The sequence below is a fragment of the Ranitomeya imitator genome, chromosome 1 (genome assembly GCF_032444005.1).
Source record: "Ranitomeya imitator isolate aRanImi1 chromosome 1, aRanImi1.pri, whole genome shotgun sequence".
NCBI classification, from domain to species: domain Eukaryota; kingdom Metazoa; phylum Chordata; class Amphibia; order Anura; family Dendrobatidae; genus Ranitomeya; species Ranitomeya imitator.
Window position 1 is genome coordinate 386,469,103 of NC_091282.1, and position 17,722 is coordinate 386,486,824.

The window sequence follows — 17,722 nt, forward strand, 5'->3', positions numbered from 1 at the left end:
AGGATTTCTGAGGTTCTCAATCCTGTGTCTTTTCGTTTGACCCTCCCAGACTCCTTTTCCATACATAATGTATTCCATAGGTCGTTGTTGCGGAGATACGTGGCACCTATGGTTCCATCTGTTGAGCCTCCTGCCCCGGTTTTGGTGGAGGGGGAATTGGAGTATATTGTGGAGAAGATTTTGGATTCTCGTGTTTCTAGACGGAAACTCCGGTATCTGGTTAAATGGAAGGGTTATGCTCAGGAAGATAATTCCTGGGTTTTTGCCTCTGATGTTCATGCTTCCGATCTTGTTCGTGCCTTTCATGCGGCTCATCCTGGTCGGCCTGGGGGCTCTGGTGAGGGTTCGGTGACCCCTCCTCAAGGGGGGGTACTGTTGTGAATTCTGTGGCTGAATTCACTCCTGTGGTCACAAGTGGTACTGCAGCTTCTGAGCTTCCTCCCTCAGGTGTTCTGGTGAACTCGTTAACTGCTTCATTACTTAACTCCGCCTGATGCTGCTATCCTTGCTCCTTGTCAATGTTTCAGTGTTGGATCTGAGCTTCTCCTGATTGTTCCTGTGACCTGCTGCTCTGTATAGCTAAGTGCTTTTTGCTTTTTTGTTGCTTTTTTTCTGTCCAGCTTGTCTTTTGTTTTGCTGGAAGCTCTGAGACGCAAAGGGTGTACCGCCGTGCCGTTAGTTCGGCACGGTGGGTTTTTTTTGCCCCCTTTGCGTGGTTTTGCTTTAGGGTTTTTTGTAGACTGCAAAGTTCGCTTTACTGTCCTCGCTCTGTCCTAGAATATCGGGTCCCACTTTGCTGAATCTATTTCATCCCTACGTTTTGTCTTTTCATCTTACTCACAGTCATTATATGTGGGGGGCTGCCTTTTCCTTTGGGGAATTTCTCTGGGGCAAGTCAGGCCTATTTTTCTATCTTCAGGCTAGCTAGTTTCTTAGGCTGTGCCGAGTTGCCTAGGTAGTTGTTAGGCGCAATCCACAGCCGCTTTTAGTTGTGTTTAGGATAGGATCAGGTGTGCAGTCTACAGAGTTTCCACGTCTCAGAGCTCGTTCTTGTATTTTTGGGTATTTGTCAGATCACTGTGTGCGCTCTGATCGCTAAGCACACTGTGTTTCTGGATTGCCTTCATAACACCTGTCATTAGCAAACATAACACCCCATATAGTGCTGCACAAGCGTTGATTATGGCCCCATAAGATGCTCCATACAGACACTTGCCCCATTTGCTGTTGCTGCGATAAAAAAAAAAAAAATCGCCTACTCATCTCTCCGTCGCTCAGGCCCCCGGCACTTTCAATATTCACCTGTCCTCGTTCCAGCCGCCTCTCCATCTTCTTCAGCATCTTCTGCACTGACACTCAGGCAGAGGGCACGCACTAACCACGTCACCGCGCCCTCTGACCTGAGCATCACTGCAGAAGACGCTGAAGACAGAGCGGTGCCCGGAACGGGGAGCAGGTGAATATCACGCAGTGCAGCGCTCCCCTCCCCGTTATACTCACCTGCTCCTGGCGCTGTGCAGTCCTTGCTTCCCGGCGGCGGCAGCTTCTTCCTGTATTGAGCGGTCACCGTTACCACTGATTACAGTAATGAATATGCGTCTCCACCCTTATGGGAGGTGTAGCCGCATATTCATTACTGTAATGAGCGGTACCATGTGACCGCTCAGTACAGGAAGAAGCTGGGGAGCTGGGGACCTGCAGGGACCGCGGCAGCCGCCAGGAGTAGGTGAGTATAATTAGACAGCCCCCGGCTGCTCCCCCTCCCCTGTCGAGTCAGCTCCGTGATGTGCCGCTAGCTGAGGGCCCCTGGGGGTCCTGGCAGCTGCCTGCCCCTAACGCCAGCCTTGAATGGGCCCCCCTGTATCGCCAGGGTCCCAGCACTTGCCCGGGTACGCCGGGTGCTGACGCCGGCCCTGGTTAGGGTTGTGATTAGGGTTATGGCTAGAGTTGGGATTAGGGTTAGGGGTGTGTTGGGGTTAGTGTTGGAGTTAGAATTGAGGGGTTTCCACTGTTACAGCACATCAGGGGTGTTCAAACGCAACATGGCGCCACCATTGATTCCAGTCAATCTTGCATTCAAAAAGTCAAATGGTGCTCCCTCCCTTCCGAGCCCCGACATGCGCCCAAACAGTGGTTTACCCCCACATATGGGGTATCAGTGTACTCAGGACAAACTCGGCAACAACTCTTGGGGTCCAATTTCTCCTGTTACCCTGGTGAAAATAAAAAATTGCTTGCTAAAACATCATTTTTGAGGAAAGAAACATGATTTTTTATTTTCACTGCTCTGCTTTGTAAATTTCTGTCAAGCACTTGGGAGTTCAAAGTGCTCACCACATATCTAGATAAGTTCCTTGGGGGTCTAGTTTCCAAAGTGGGGTCACTTGTGGGGGGTTTCTACTGTTTAGGCACATCAGGGGCTCTGCAAACGCAATGTGATGCCCGAAGACCATTTCATCAAAGTCTGCATTTCAAAAGTCACTACTTCCCTTCCGAGCCCCGACGTGTGCCAAAACAGTGGTTTACCCCCTCATATGGGGAATCATTTTACTCAGGACAAACTGGGCAACAGCAATTGGGGTCCAATTTCTCCTGTTACCCTTGTAAAAATAAAAAATTGTGGGCTGAAAAAAAATTTTGGAGGAAAGAAAAATGATTTTTTATTTTCACGGCTCTGCGTTATAAACTTTTGTGAAGCACTTGAGGGGTTAAAGTGGTCACCGCACATCTAGATTAGTTCCTTGGGAGGTCTAGTTTCCAAAATGGGGTCACATGTGGGGAAGCTCCAATGTTTAGGCACTCTCCAAACGCGACATGGTGTCCGCTAACGATTGGAGCTAATTTTTCATTCAAAAAGTAAAATGGCGCTCCTTCCCTTTCGAGCCCTGCCGTGTGCCCAAACAGTGGTTTACCACCACATGTGAGGTATCAGTGTACTCAGGAGAAATTGCCCAATAACTTTTAGGATCCATTTTATCTTGTTGCCCATGTGGAAATGAACAAATTGAGGCTAAAAAAATTTTTTTGTGAAAAAAAAGGACTTTTTCATTTTTACGGATCAATTTGTGAAGCACTTTGGGGTAGATAAGTTCCGTGGGGGGTCTAGTTTCCAAAATGGGGTCACTTGTGGTGAAGCTCCAATGTTTAGGTACACAGGGGCTCTCCAAACGCGACATGGTGTCCGCTAACAATTGGAGCTAATTTTTCATTCAAAAAGTCAAATGGCGCTCCTTCCCTTCCGAGCCCTGCCGTGCACCCAAACAGTGGTTCCCCCCACATATGGGGTATCGGCATACTCAGGACAAATTGTACAATAACTTTTGGTGTCCAGTTTCTTTTTTAACCCTTGGGAAAATAAAAAAAATTGTTGCTAAAACATCATTTTTGTGACTAAAAAGTTAAATGTTAATTTTTTCCTTCCAAGTTGCTTCTGCTGCTGTGAAGCACCTGAAGGGTTAATAAACTTCTTGAATGTGATTTTGTGTACCTTGAGGGGTGCAGTTTTTAGAATGGTGTCACTTTTGGGTATTTTCAGCCATGTAGACCCCTCAAACTGACTTCAAATGTGAGGTGGTCCCTAAAAAAAATAGTTTTGTAAATTTCATTGTAAAATGAGAAATTGCTTGTCAAATTTTAACCCTTATAACTTCATAGCAAAACAAAAAAAATTGTTTCCAAAATTAAGCTGATGTAAAGTAGACATGTGGGTAATGTTATTTATTAACTATTTTGTGTCACATAACTCTCTTGTTTAACAGAATAAAAATTCAAAATTTGAAGATTGCGAAATTTTCTAAATTTTAGCCAAATTTCCATTTTTTCACAAATAAACGCAATAGTTATCGACCTAAATTTACCACTAACGTGAAGCCCAATATGTCACGAAAAAACAATCTCAGAACCGCTAGGATTCGTTGAAGCGTTCCTGAGTTATTACCTCATAAAGGGACACTGGTCAGAATTACAAAAAACGGCCAGGTCATTAAGGTCAAAATAGGCAGGGTCATGAAGGGGTTAAAGAGGATGCATTTCAAGCAGAGCACAAGGGCATGGAGCAAGGAACCATACAGTGGGATTACACTCAGCCCAACTTCATGTCTTCCCAACATGGATTGGTAGGCAATGAGGAGGAGGAGGAAGAACAGTAGCTTCTTTCATGCACTATAGATGGTACTACAAGCACATCTGTCATACCGTCTGTTCAGCGGGGATGGCCTGAGGACAGGGAGGAGGAGGATGAGGATGAGGAGGAGGAAGACAGCATGGTTAGTCATCCTGTTGGTGAGTACACGGAAGTCTTGCGCTGCTTTTCATGTGACTCTCGCATTATAAAATTTTTTGGTGACACTCGTAACTGGTTGGTGACACTTCTAGATCCACGCTACAAGAAGAACTTTCAATCTCTTCTGCCAGAGGCAGAGAGGTGTACTAAAATGTTGCAGTACCAGAGGGCCCTTGTAGCGGAGTTACTTAGAAAATTCTCTTGCGAGAACGCTGGCAGCAGACGTCAGAGTCTGTTGTACAACTAAGGTGTCCAAGCGAGAGAGACAGAAGTACAATCCAGCTCAAGCAGGGGAACAATGGCAAAGTTCCTGGGAAAGTTTTCTCAGACTCTCCCATTATGCCGGCACAGAGGCAAGGGGGGCTTTCACAAGAGGTGCAATGTTTGGGACGATGCTGGGGGAGTACCTTGCAGATTGTACAAACATCCTCCATGATTCCTCTGTGCCTTTTAATTATTGGGCATCCAAGCTGGACCCGTGGCATGAACTGGCTCTCTAAACCTTGGAGGTCATGGCCTGCCCTGCTGCTAACGTTTTATAAGAGCGGGTTTTTAGTGCCGCTGGTGGAATTATAACAGATAAGTGCATCCGCCTGTCAACTGAAAATACTGACTGGCTGACTCATAAAAATGAACAAGGGGTGGATTGGGCAAGACTTCTATACACCACTAAGTGAAAACAGCAAAACATAACCTCTAATACATTGTCTTTTTTGTGGAGGTGTATTGTCATGCATCTTTCCCCAACCACACATGAGTATCCACTTCCTGATTTGTTCTGTTTGGTGTTATCCTTCTCCTTATCCTCATCCTCATCATCCACAACCAGTACAACACCAGGGTGAACGCATTCCGTGATGCAAGAGTAACTCAATTTTTGTGAAAGGGTGTTTTTCTGATGCACGTTACTAATTAGAAACCAAATTAAACTCCCCCAGGGGGAACTGTCATCAAAATGAGATGTACGTATATTTTTCCCATTTATTCTTATATATTCCAGTTTTAATATTTCTGGACCATCCTTTTATGACCTAATGTATATCTCTACAATATGAAAATATTGAAATACTATTATATTTAATTTTTTTTTATATCCCTGTCTCTGAGCTACTGCTAGGGTCAAACATACAGTATCTCGTTGGACACAATCTGGCATCATATATATGAACCTGTGGTTGCCACTCCCTTTCGTCATTTACTTTCATCGGTGGATTAGCATCCTTTATTTTTTTGTTTGATTTCAGAATGATTTATCTTTATGTCTCCTCATTCGCCACCACTAGATCACAAGGCTTATCGTGTTCTGTGCTGCTATAGGCAGTCCAAATTTTGGCAAGGGTGTCTATGATGCCCATAGTATATTTTTTTTAAATGTATCCCCCTTGGGGAAATGTTTGTCAGCTCATGCACTGTGTGTATGGGCTTTACAAGTCTAGGAGACACACTCCTTTACATTGGACTAGTTTAAAATGAGGCCTTCAGCAATGTCTCCTCATTCTCCACCACTAGATCCCACGCTTAACGTGTTCTGTGCTGTTATAGGCAGTCCAATTTTTGGCAAGGGTGTCTATGATGCCCATATTATATTTTTTTTAAATGTATCCCCCTTGGGGAAATGTTTGTCAGCCCATGCACTGCGTTAATGGGCATTACAAGTCTAGGACACACACTCCTTTACATTGGGCTAGTTTTTAATGAGGCTATCAGCAATGTCTCCTCATTCTCCACCACTAGATCACCACGCTTAATGTGTTCTGTGCTGCTGTAGGGAGACCAATTTTTGGCAAGGGTGTCTATGATGCCCATAGTATATTTTTAAAAAATGTATCCCCCTTGGGGAAATGTTTGTCAGCCATGCACTGTATGTATGGGCATTACAAGCCTAGGAGACACACTTCTTTACATTGGGCTAGTTTTTAATGAGGCTATCAGCAATGTCTCCTCATTCTCCACCACTAGATCACCACGCTTAACGTGTTCTGTGCTGTTATAGGCAGTCCAATTTTTGGCAAGGGTGTCTATGATGCCCATAGTATATTTTTAAAAAATGTATCCCCCTTTGGGAAATGTTTTCAGCCCATGCACTGCGCTAAAAGGCATTACAAGTCTAGGACACACACTCCTTTACATTGGGCTAGTTTTTAATGAGGCCTTCAGCAATGGCTCCTCATTCTCCACTACTAGATCACCACGATTAACGTATTCTGTGCTGCTATAGGCAGTCAAATTTTTGTCAAGGGTGTCTATGATGCCCATAGTATATTTTTTAAAAATGTATCCCCCTTGGGGAAATGTTTGTCAGCCCATGCACTGTGTGTATGGGCATTACAAGTCTAGGAGACACACTCCTTTACATTGGGCCTAGTTTTTAATGAGGCCTTCCTCCACATCTCATCTTTTTCTGTAACTAGAACACCACGGTGAACTTGTATGCTGCTGCAGCCATTCTATTTTTGTGCAAGGGTGTTTTCATGATGCCCGTTACCAATTTGAAACCAAAACAAATGTTTGTCCCCAGGGGGAAATGTCGTAAAAATTAGATGTTTGTATATTCTTCCCATTTATTTGTATATTTCCCATTTTTCATATCTCTGAACGATCCTCTAATGAGATACTGTATACCTTTACAACAGAAAAATATTGAAATACTATTATATTATATTTGTATTTATATCCCTATCTTTAAACTGTTGCTAGGGACAAACATATCTTGTTGGACACATTCTGTCTTTAAATCTATGAACCTGTGTTCGCCCCTCCCTTTTGTTATTTTCTTTCAGAGGTGGATTCATTTTTTTTTTTTAATTTGTTTGATTTCAGTATTATATATCATTATGTCTCCTCATTCTTCGCCACTAGATCACAAGGGATAACGTGTTCCGTGCTGCTACAGCCAGTCCAATTTTTGGAAGGGTGTCTATGATGCCCATAAAATATTTTTCAAAAATGTATCCCCCATGGGAAAATGTTTGTCAGCCCATGCACTTAGTGTATGGGCATTAGAAGTGTAGGAGACCCGCTCCTTTACATTGGGCCTACTTTTTAATGAGGCCTTCATCATTATCTCATCATTCTCTGCCACTAGATCACCAGGGTTAATGTGTTCCATGCTGCTACAGCCAGTCCAATTTCTGGCAAGGGTGTCTATGATGCCCATAACAATTTTTTTTTTTTTAAATGTACGTCCCATGGGGAAATGTTTGTCAGCCCATTCACTTAGTGTATGGGCATTACAAGTGTAGGAGACCCGCTCCCTTACATTGGGCCTGCTTTTTAATTAGGCCTTCATCAACTTCTCATCATTCTCCGCCACTAGATCAACAGGGTTAACGTGTTCCATGCTGCTACAGCCAGTCCAATTTTTGGCAAGGGTGTCTATGATGCCCATAAAATATTTTTCAAAAATGTAACCCCTTTGGGAAATGTTTTTCAGCCCATGCACTTAGTGTATGAGCATTACAAGTCTAGGAGACCCGCACCTTAAATCTGGGCTTAGTTTTTAAGAATGCCTTCCTCAAGATATCATCATTCGCCGCCACTAGATCACCATGGTTAACGGGTTTTGTGCTGCTACAGCCAGTCCAATTTTTGGAAAGGGTGTCTATGATGCCCATAAAAGATTTTTAAAAAATGTACCCCCCATGGGGAAATGTTTGGACAATTTTAGTACTCCAAATAATTTGTTTTAGTGTCATAGCCTACTTATGGACACATTTTTGGTGGGCCAAAAAAAAACAAGAACACATTATGATCACTCTGTTATCTCTGTCAGACGCACGGTGTATGTGTGTTGTCCAAATCCTTCCTTTGCAGGCACACATTGCATTTTTTGGTCTGCTAGACTGCTACCCTTGGTGTATACAGTATTTTGTGGTTTTTAAAAAATACATCTCACATATTGAAACAGTCTGTTATCTCAGTCGCATGTCAGGTTTATGCGTGGTCTTTAAATCTTGGCTTTTGCACTTAGTGTATGGGCAGTACGAGTCCAGGAGACACGCTCCTTGGTAATGGAACAGTTTTGTTTAGGAGGCCCTCCTCCATGTTTCTTCCAAGGGGCGATTGGGGTGCATGCAAATTTGGGTAAAGGCGTCCCTTGCATTGAATGCATAAGGAACCTGTATGGCAGGACCAAATGAAGACTGTGAAGTGGGTTTTCCTGTGGTCATCCAGTACCTGGGTTCAAAGGCTTATTGGGGTGTATATGACTTAATAGCAGGGCAAACCTTGCATTCAATGCAACATTTTTCCAAGTGAATGCATTTGTATTGGTTGAAAGCAATGTTAAAGTTGAAAAACGCATAAAAATGCTGCATGTGAACATAACCCAAGTGGTGGAGGAACATTTTGGTCTGGGGTAAATTATTTTGCCTTATATACAAGTCATTAGCCTGGAAAGGATGTACCTTAACATATTTCCCAGCAAAATCCATTTTGGTTTAGTTTTGTGTGGTCTTTAAATCTTGGCTTTTGCACCTAGTGTATGGGCAGTACGAGTCCAGGAGACACGTTCCTTGGTAATGGGACAGTTTTGTTTAGGAGGCCCTCCTCCATGTTTCTTCCAAGGAGGGATTGGGGTGCCTGCAAATTTGGGTAAAGGCTCCCCTTGCATTGAATGCAACATTTATATGTTTTTGGGTGCACCTGTAAAAATGGCGTGAAACTCTGACAATATTGCTTACAGCTGTGACCTAGGAGTCTGAAATGCTTCCAGGGGCGATCCCCATGATGTTCCTGTGTCATTTGAGCAGTGTTTCCATAATTTTCAGACATTTTTAGACCTTAAAAGGACCCGGGGGGGGGGGGGGGTGGCGGTAAAAATACTCGGGTTTCCCATAGACTTACATTGGGCTCTTTGCTCGGGTTGAGGACCCAAGTATTCCAGTTTGCTCGACCCAAGCAACGAGCACCCGAGTATTTTAGTGCTTGCTCATCACTAATGAATACATCATCAGCACCAAACTTACAACAGCAATCAATTGCAATGTCAGGTAAGTTCCCACAATGTATATTGTTATTACATGAAGCTAAGACTCTTAGAATGTCCTTTAAAATGTTGTAACATAATGCAAGGATGCTTCATTATGAATTTCTAGAGATTATTGGAGAATATGCAAGAAAGGTGTAATTGCAGTGACCAGTAGATGAAGCCAGACATCTCTGTAGTACCCAGTGCTAAACCTAAGAGCTTTCTTATTAAGAATAGTGAGTGAAGATTATGTAAGGTGTGCAGGGCAAAGTATGAATCCTGGTTAAAGAGAACCTGTCACCCCCCCAGGCGTTTGTAACTAAAAGAGCCACCTTGTGCAGCACTAATGCTGCATTCTGACAAGGTGGCTCTTTTAGTTATTGGTGCTGTAACTTCAGAAATAATCCATTTTATAATTTGTCTCAAATACCTTGAATCAGTCTTCCCCCCTGCTGCAAACGCAGCACCGCCGTCACTCATGTCCTCTTGGCGCCAGGCGCCGTCTCCTCAGCGCTGTTTTCAAATGAGCCGGCGCCTGTGCTTTTTTCTCATGCCTTGGGCATACACAGTGAGCGCTGCCCGTCCTCTGTCCTCATTTGCAGTCTAGCGGACTGCGACTGTGCAGCCGCCCTGCCCGACATCCTGCCCTGCAGTGTCTTCTGATTTATTCTCACTGCGGGGCTGGGATTCCTGGGCATGCGCAGTGCATATCTAAGCCTCTCACACATTTCCCTCCGCCTTCTACAGAGTGTTCAGCGTCAGCCTTCAGGATTTGGCATGGTTCCAGGCGATTCCAAGGATGAAGGATCAGCTGACACTGAACACTCTGTAGAAGGCGGAGGGAGTCCATGTTTATTTTGTTAAACGCTGCCAAGGTTTATGCTGTCTTATAATAAACCAACTAGTCATTTACCCAAGAAGCGTTCCTGTGCGTTTCAAATGCGGGTATCAATCGAGGAACAGGCATAGCAGCAAGGAGGCTCATGTCAATCATCTGGTTCAGGTCCAACAACAGAAATAGCTGGCAACAGCAGCAGCTGGTGCAACAGGAAACTAACAAACTATTGGCATAGCAATTTCAACAGTAGCACCAACAGCAGCGAAAGCAACAGGAGGCGCAAACGCGGCAGTTGGAACTCTTCATAGAGGCCATTCATTGGAGGCGGCAGTCCCTTCACCCATTCCAGGTGATAACTCGTACGTCCAGAAAGCGTTAAGATGAGCCATGCAAAAGATGACCCCAGGGGATGATGTGGAAGCTTTTCTGACTATTTTCAAGAGGGTGGCTGAACGGGACAAGCTTCCACCAGAGCAGTGGGTGGAGGTGCTGGCTTCCTGTTTGTAGAGCAAACCCCAGAAGGCATTTTAGGACTTAGTAATCCAGGATGCCAAAGAATACACCAAATCAAAGACTGGAAACATGGCATGCCTGGGAGTTACTATAGTTGGTTAGAGCTCAGTGAGTCCACCGCTGGATGTATGCTGGTGAAAATCCCCTTCGCTCACAGATGTTCTAGTCTAAAAGTGGTTGCAACCAGAGACTTCCACTCTTGCCCAGATTGTCAAGTATGTGGTAATGGACAGTTTCATCCACTCCCTTCCCAGGCCAATACAGAACTAGGCTTCCCATGGCAAAGCTCAAAATGCAGACAACCTGGTTAACCTAAGTGGAGAGATACCAGGTTGTTGAGAAATTCCTTGTGAAATCAGACATCGCCTCTTCCCATACTGGGATACCCAAAGGGGGGTGGGTTCACCACGGAGGGCATCTAGACATACAAATGAGGGGTCTTCCTAATCCTGCTGAGGGGTCCCCTAATGCTGTCTCTAAGGATTGAACAAAATGTAGGGAGAACAGAGTATGCAAGTTATATAAATAAATGGTTTCCCCAGTGCATACATGGACATGTGCAGGACTAACTGCATGATTCAATGAGAAAAAAGCTAAGCACCAAAAAAACAGTTTTTATAGTCCAAGTGGGTGAATAAAAATGTATCTTTATTAAAAACCAAACAGATAAAAAGGCATAGTGAGAAACAGTCACACAACAGAGCAGCACATGAACAGGGGCAGTTAACAGCACGGGGAGTTAGTCTTGTAAATAAATATCAGAACAATTCCACCAATAATAGCATAGGTCAAACTGGGTCAATATGCATCACAACCAGCAAAGGGGCTACCATATATAACATGTTAAGGGGCTACCGTATATAGCATGCTAGCGCTAACTCAGCACTACAAAAATGATCAATAGGGAAACATACCATAACAGGTGAACATACCATCAATACAAGGACTACCCTGAGGCCAGAGTAACCATGGGAACAGACTATGGTACTCATGGTAGTCCCATGAGGTTGGGGTCATAAAAGACAAAACATCCAGTCATACTGGGGTGGGATTTTTCATTATTTTGGAACTTGTATCAAAAGGGGGCTTTACGGAGTGTCTCGGACAGAAGCCAGATCCCTCGGGAAGAGACTCCATCAAAATCAAAGATGGAAAAGTTTCCCCTACATGTTATCGCTGGAGAATGGAATGAGACAGTGACAGAGGAGCCGAACTTCCCTTAGTTAGAGGTGCCTGAAGAGAATTTTGGGACTGCTCAAGTTAGGGACCTTACCTTAAAGGGGAATTTGATAATGTTACCATATGTAATGGGGTTGCTCAAGAGCCAGGGGCTGACACTAGGTCCCCACACTCAGTGAATGGTGATTTAGTGTATCGGGTGACCAAACTGAGGAGAGGTGAGGCAGTGGAAAAGCTGTTGGTTCCAGGACCCTACTGGCGGAGGGTTTTAGACATAGCCCATTCGTATGTTTTGGGGGACATCTGGGGGTAGAGAACACTCAGAAGAGAGTAATGCGGAGATTCTATTGGCAGGGATGTTATCGGGAGATCCTAAATTATTGTAGATCTTCCTGCCACACCTGCCAGATAACTGCTCCCTCTTCTCACTTCCAAAGTTCCTTAGTCCCATTACGTGTGATAGAGGTCCCATTTGAGAGGATTTCCATGGGCCTAGTAGGTCCTTTGTTAAATCTGCACGGGGGCATCAGTACATCCTAGTGGTCATGGACTATGCAACCCAATACCCTGAAGTGGTGCCACTAAGGAACTCTTTAGCCAAGAGTATCGCCCGGGAGCTTGTCCATATCTTTGCTAGGATGGGCCTGAAAAAGGTAATTTTGATGGGCCAGGGAACCTCCCTTCATGAGCTGTCTAGTCCTCCAGATTTCTCAGCTGCAAACCTCAGTTTACTATCCACAGACCATTGGCCTGGTAGATCTCTTCAATAAGACCTAAATGTCATGCTCAAGAAGGTCACTGAGAAGGATGGTCGAAAATTTCAAGATGCGACCATCTAGGCTGAAAACTACTGATGACTGAACTGCTGCGAGTGCAACCTCAGTGACTAGCGGTGACATCATCAAGGTTACCTCCGGTCACAGAGCCTGCATCTCCAGCAGGGCTGAACTGCCATGACCTCAGCACCATGAGAAAAAGTCAGTAATGAGGTCACCGCAGCAGCTTATTTCTCAGTGAATCTCAGCCTGGATGGTCACATCTTGGCACCACCTAGGTTGAAAACTGTTTATCCCCAGACATGAATTACGGCATGAGACAGAACGACCGACAGGTATGGTATATTGTTATTTTTATATTTTACTTTTATTACAGGGGAACGAGGGCTTCAGGCGTAATTTCAGCATAACTGTGTTATTTTTAAATAAAATGGAAAATTGTGTTTAGTCTTATTTCTAATAATGGACTTTATTGTGACTGTGTCTTTAGCTGCCATATAACTATAGGTTAAGTAATGGATAGATGTCTAACAGATGCCTCTCCATTAGAGTTGAGCGACCTTGACCTTTTTAGAGTCGAGCCGGGTTTCGCGAAACCCGACTATCTCAAAAGTCGGGTCGAGTGAAATCAGCCGATTATGACGTAAAGTCGGGATCGACCGAAACACGAAACCCAATGCAAGTCAATGGGGCAGCATAGTCGGCAGTGAGTGGGGGCCAGGAAAACACCTAGAGTGCCCATTTTAATGTCAAAACCATCCATTCTTCTTAATGAAGCTTGTCAAGCGTAATTTACCTTATAATAATTGGAAGGCATTTGAAATTGGGGGTCATTTGGCTAAAGTTGTGGTGGGTAGGGCTGGTTCAAGTAATTAGTGGGCCCAGGAAATCTGGACCACGTCACGGCAGTGGAGCAGGGAGAGGTAAGTATTTCAACTTTGCAAGTGCTGTGAACCTGAGCAAGCAGGGGGGGCCCACTCGTTGGCATTGGCACTGGCACAGGGCCCCTCAAAGTACAGCGGTGTGTTTGCACGGCGGGGGCGCCTCCCACCGGCAGCAACACTTTTGCGTACTATGAGAGGCCCTGTGCCAGTGACGTCGCCAACTAGTATTCCTCCCCCCACCTGATGAAGGAACCTGCACTTTCATCTGCACCTTCCTCTTTGTCCCCGTGTAAGGTGGTATGGTATGCGGGAAGAGCAACCTGACTTTCAGCAGGGTCACAATGTTGTTGTGTAGCGTGCACGGGGAATGTTGCATTATGGGTCAATGTACCAGCAGACTCATCTATCACTGGCTGGGCAATGGGCAGGATGAGGAGGAAACACAGATATAGGCCCAAAGAATAAAGTTGGCTAAATGCAGTTCAAAATTGGTAACACAGGAATAACCAGGGGGCATTGCAGTGGAGGACAACTGGAATGAGAGGCTGACACAGAGAGTAGGCCCAAATCAGTAAGTAGTCGAAATGCAGTTCAAAATTGGCAACCGTAGTAAACAGGCGGCACAGCTTTGTTCAGTGGAGGAGAACAGCAAGGAGTGTCAGACACCGATAGTAGGCCCCAACCCAACTAGTAGGCCAAATGCAGTCTAACATTAACAACTACTTAACGAGCGCCTGAAAACGGAATTTCAGGACAGGAAACCAGGAGAACAGCAAGGAGTGGCAGACACCGATAGTAGGCCCCAAACCAACTAGTACGCCAAATGCAGTTGTTCCGTTTAACCACAATTTAATGAGAGCCTGAAGATAGAAGTTCAGGAAAGGCAACCTGGAGAACACCTTGGAGTGGAACACACCATCTCTCTACACCCCATACCCAATTTGTAGGCCTAATGCAGTGTAGTTTCCAAGAACTACTAAACGAGAGCCGGAAGATCGAAGCTCAGGAAAGGCAACCTGGAGAACACCTTGGAGTGGAACACACCATCTCTCTACACCCCATACCCAATTTGTAGGCCTAATGCAGTGTAGTTTCCAACAACTACTAAACGAGAGCCGGAAGATCGAAGCTCAGGAAAGGCAACCTGGAGAACACCTTGGAGTGGAACACACCATCTCTCTACACCCCATACCCAATTTGTAGGCCTAATGCAGCGTAGTTTCCAACAACTACTAAACGAGAGCCGGAAGATCGAAGCTCAGGAAAGGCAACCTGGAGAACACCTTGGAGTGGAACACACCATCTCTCTACACCCCATACCCAATTTGTAGGCCTAATGCAGCGTAGTTTCCAACAACTACTAAACGAGAGCCGGAAGATCGAAGCTCAGGAAAGGCAACCTGGAGAACACCTTGGAGTGGAACACACCATCTCTCTCCACCCCATACCCAATTTGTAGGCCTAATGCAGTGTAGTTTCCAAGAACTACTAAACGAGAGCCGGAAGATCGAAGCTCAGGAAAGGCAACCTGGAGAACACCTTGGAGTGGAACACACCATCTCTCTACACCCCATACCCAATTTGTAGGCCTAATGCAGCGTAGTTTCCAACAACTACTAAACGAGAGCATGAAGATCGAAGCATTGGCGAGGAAACCTGGGGTACACCTTGGAGTGGAACACACCATCTCTCTACACCCCATACCCAATTTGTAGGCCTAATGCAGCGTAGTTTCCAACAACTACTAAACGAGAGCCGGAAGATCGAAGCTCAGGAAAGGCAACCTGGAGAACACCTTGGAGTGGAACACACCATCTCTCTACACCCCATACCCAATTTGTAGGCCTAATGCAGTGTAGTTTCCAACAACTACTAAACGAGAGCCGGAAGATCGAAGCTCAGGAAAGGCAACCTGGGGAACACCTTGGAGTGTAACACACCATCTCTCTCCACCCGATACCCATTTTGTAGGCCTAATGCAGTGTAGTTTTCTACAACTACTAAACGAGAGTCGGAAGATCGAAGCAATGGCAAGGAAACCTGGGGAACACCTTGGAGTGTAACACACCATCTCTCTCCACCCCATACCCAATTTGTAGGCCTAATGCAGCCTACTTTCCGACAACTACTAAACGAGAGCATGAAGATCGAAGCTCAGGAAAGGCAACCTGGAGAACACCTTGGAGTGGAACACACCATCTCTCTACACCCCATACCCAATTTGTAGGCCTAATGCAGTGTAGTTTCCAAGAACTACTAAACGAGAGCCGGAAGATCGAAGCTCAGGAAAGGCAACCTGGAGAACACCTTGGAGTGGAACACACCATCTCTCTACACCCCATACCCAATTTGTAGGCCTAATGCAGCGTAGTTTCCAACAACTACTAAACGAGAGCCGGAAGATCGAAGCTCAGGAAAGGCAACCTGGAGAACACCTTGGAGTGGAACACACCATCTCTCTACACCCCATACCCAATTTGTAGGCTGTTGTGAATTCTGTGGCTGAATTCACTCCTGTGGTCACAAGTGGTACTGCAGCTTCTGAGCTTCCTCCCTCAGGTGTTCTGGTGAGCTCGTTAACTGTTTCATTACTTAACTCCGCCTGATGCTGCTATCCTTGCTCCTTGTCAATGTTTCAGTGTTGGATCTGAGCTTCTCCTGATTGTTCCTGTGACCTGCTGCTCTGTATAGCTAAGTGCTTTTTGCTTTTTTGTTGCTTTTTTTCTGTCCAGCTTGTCTTTTGTTTTGCTGGAAGCTCTGAGACGCAAAGGGTGTACCGCGCCGTTAGTTCGGCACGGTGGGTTTTTTTTGCCCCCTTTGCGTGGTTTTGCTTTAGGGTTTTTTGTAGACTGCAAAGTTCGCTTTACTGTCCTCGCTCTGTCCTAGAATATCGGGCCCCACTTTGCTGAATCTATTTCATCCCTACGTTTTGTCTTTTCATCTTACTCACAGTCATTATATGTGGGGGGCTGCCTTTTCCTTTGGGGAATTTCTCTGGGGCAAGTCAGGCCTATTTTTCTATCTTCAGGCTAGCTAGTTTCTTAGGCTGTGCCGAGTTGCCTAGGTAGTTGTTAGGCGCAATCCACAGCCGCTTTTAGTTGTGTTTAGGATAGGATCAGGTGTGCAGTCTACAGAGTTTCCACGTCTCAGAGCTCGTTCTTGTATTTTTGGGTATTTGTCAGATCTCTGTGTGCGCTCTGATCGCTAAGCACACTGTGTTTCTGGATTGCCTTCATAACACCTGTCATTAGCAAACATAACAGTACAAGGAGCCAAACTAATGATTCTCAATAGAGGGAAAGAAAAAGTTCTGACATTTTTTTTTTTTTTTTTTTCTGCTCTGTGTTCACTTTTTTTTTTTCCCCTAGACATTTGGGTGATTCTGGACACAGGTGTGGACATGGATATTCAGGGTCTGTGCTCTTCAATGGATAATCTCGTTATAAATGTACAAAAAATTCAAGATACTATTGATCAGAAATCTATGTTAGAACCAAGAATTCCTATTCCTGATTTGTTTTTTGGAGATAGAACTAAGTTTCTAAGTTTCAAAAATAATTGTAAGCTATTTCTGGCCTTGAAACCTCATTCTTCTGGTAATCCTATTCAACAGGTTTTGATTATTATTTCTTTTTTGCGCGGCGACCCTCAAGAGTGGGCATTCGAGGAGTGGCGTCATTGGCTTGAAGGAGCTAAGCATCCCGTGGTGGTATTGACTGATCATAGGAACTTGACTTATCTCGAGTCTGCCGGGCGCTTGTGTCCTAGACAGGCCCGTTGGTTGTTATTTTTTGCCCACTTCGACTTTGTGATTTCGTACCTTCCGGGCTCTAAAAATGTGAAGGCGGATGCTCTGTCTAGGAGTTTTGTGCCCGACTCTCCGGGTTTATCTGAGCCAGCGGGTATCCTCAAGGAAGGAGTCATTGTGTCTGCCATCTCCCCTGATTTGCGGCGGGTGCTGCAAAAATTTCAGGCGAATAAACCTGATCGTTGTCCAGCAGAGAAACTGTTCGTCCCTGATAGGTGGACTAATAAACTTATCTCTGAACTTCATTGTTCGGTGTTGGCTGGTCATCCTGGAATCTTTGGTACCAGAGAGTTAGTGGCTAGATCCTTCTGGTGGCCATCTCTGTCACGGGATGTACGTACTTTTGTGCAGTCCTGTGGGATTTGTGCTAGGGCTAAGCCCTGCTGTTCTCGTGCCAGTGGGTTGCTTTTGCCCTTGCCGGTCCCAAAGAGGCCTTGGACACATATTTCGATGGATTTCATTTCTGACCTTCC